The sequence below is a fragment of the Arachis hypogaea genome, unplaced genomic scaffold (assembly GCF_003086295.3).
Source record: "Arachis hypogaea cultivar Tifrunner unplaced genomic scaffold, arahy.Tifrunner.gnm2.J5K5 arahy.Tifrunner.gnm2.scaffold_121, whole genome shotgun sequence".
NCBI lineage: Eukaryota > Viridiplantae > Streptophyta > Magnoliopsida > Fabales > Fabaceae > Arachis > Arachis hypogaea.
Window position 1 is genome coordinate 15,437 of NW_027255522.1, and position 1,973 is coordinate 17,409.

General features: G+C 43.3%; 1 non-coding gene across 1 annotated transcript; it reads left to right on the forward strand.

Annotated features, from left to right (window-relative positions):
* The first annotated feature begins 1,519 nt into the window (after window positions 1-1,519).
* On the forward strand, window positions 1,520-1,626 carry LOC114927286 (small nucleolar RNA R71). Its single transcript, XR_003817629.1, has one exon. It is a non-coding gene; the product is annotated as a small nucleolar RNA R71 (small nucleolar RNA).
* The last annotated feature ends 347 nt before the right edge of the window (window positions 1,627-1,973 follow it).

Sequence of the window (1,973 nt, forward strand, 5' to 3'; positions counted from 1 at the left end):
CTCCTTGCCATCCTCAATCACTTGATCTTCAATGATGTCGCACCCAAAAATAGAATTTGTTTCAAGGACGGGCTTGTTGGACTCCTTCAAAGTGAACTTGACTAACTTGCCAACCAACTCAAAAGAATAGACTCCCGGATGTGCATCTAGCTTGAAACGGGCCATCTTCAAGAATGGCCTTCTAAGGAGTATGGATGGTGGCTTGTTTGAGTCAATGAAAGGGGTCTCCAAGATGTGAAAATCCATTGGAAAGAGCAATCCTTGAATATTAACTACCACATTCTCTGCAATCCCCACGACTGACACATTGCTTTTATCGGCTAGCACAAACCTCACCCCAGACCTCTTTAGGGGTGACAAATTCAATCTTTCATAAATGGAGAGTGGCATAATGCTTACGCACGCCCCCAAATCATACATACAGTCCATGAATTTCATCCCACCAATCAAACAAGTGACCAAACATGGGCTTGGATCATTGCATTTTTCAGGAAGTAAAGAGGAGATAGAATCATCTACCGACTTTTTGTTGAGGTTGCCAAGCTTGTCTTTGTGAGTGCAAACATCCTCATGGAACTTGGCATATTTTGGCACTTGTTGAATGGCTTGAAAGAGGGGGACAGTGACTTCAACCTTCTTAAAAACTTCCACCATAGTGGGGTCAAGATCTTCTTGTTTCTTGGCCTTCTTGGCTAAAGTTGGGAATGGAATGGGCAAAGGCTCTTCAAGCAAGGTCTTTCTCTTTAGCTCCTTGACCTTGGGTGGTTCTTCCTTGCTTTTGTCAACACTTCCATCTTAATCCCTCATCACCTCCACTTCATCTCCTACTTCTTCATTGTTTGTCTCCTCACTCAACTTTGTAGGTATAGCAACATTCTTATCCAGTTTAGTGCTGCTCCTCAAGGTAATGGCATTAATGCTACCCTTAGGGTTGGGTTAACCTTGGGGTTGTTAATGGTAGTAGACTTGAGCATTTTGGTTGAGTTTTGCTTGAGGAGCTTGATTCCATCTTTGGTTTGAATTATCCCTCCACCCTTGGCTTTGATTGCCTCCTTGTTGGTAGGATTCTTGGTTGTAATTTTGTCTTTGTAGGTAAAAGTTGGCTACCGCCAATGTAGTATCCTCTTGGAGCTGAGGGCACTCATCAGTGTAATGAGTGTTACAAGTGCAAACACCACATATCCTTGATGGTCCTTCGATCCTTGGAGGTTTAGGTGGAGCATTTATCAAAGCTTGAGGAATGTGTTACCCTTGGGTGAGTTGTCGCAACAAGATTGTCATTTCACCGAGGGTCTTGGTCAAAATGGCATCTCCGGAGGGAGAAACTTCACTCAAAGTATTTGGTTGTGAACTCCTTGCCCTTGAGTGTTGAGTAGAGTCTGCTAAATCAGATATAACTTTCCATGCTTCTGTAGTGGTCTTATTTTTGGTCAATGATCCTCTACTCGGGTTATCTAGGAGAAGCTTGTCTTGGTGGTGCATTCCTTGACAGAAATAACTGATAAGAACCAACTCATCAATCCGGTGCTGAGGGCAAGCCTCCAGCAACTTCTTAAATCTCTCTCAGTATTCATACAAAGTCTCCCCATCTCGTTGCATAATGCAAGAGATCTCTCTTCGCAACTTGTTTGTTTTCTGAGGAGGGTAGAAATTTCCAAAAATGCTTTACAGAACAAGTCTCAATTGGATCTAACTTCATCCGTTTGAGTATAAAACCACTCCTTCACTTTTCCCTCCAAAGAGAAAGGGAAAGCGAAGACCAACACTGCGGCTTCATCCGCCCCATGTCTTATCGCAGTTGCGCATGCAACTTGGAAATCCTTTAGATGTTTCAGAGGATCTTTCCCAGGTAGTCCATTGTATTTGGAGAGCAAGTTTATCATGCCGGAATTGAGCTCAAAATTTGGATCTAAAGCCGGGTACAAAATTTGAAGCGGCTGCAAGTCAAGATCAGGAGCTCCAGCTTCCTTCAA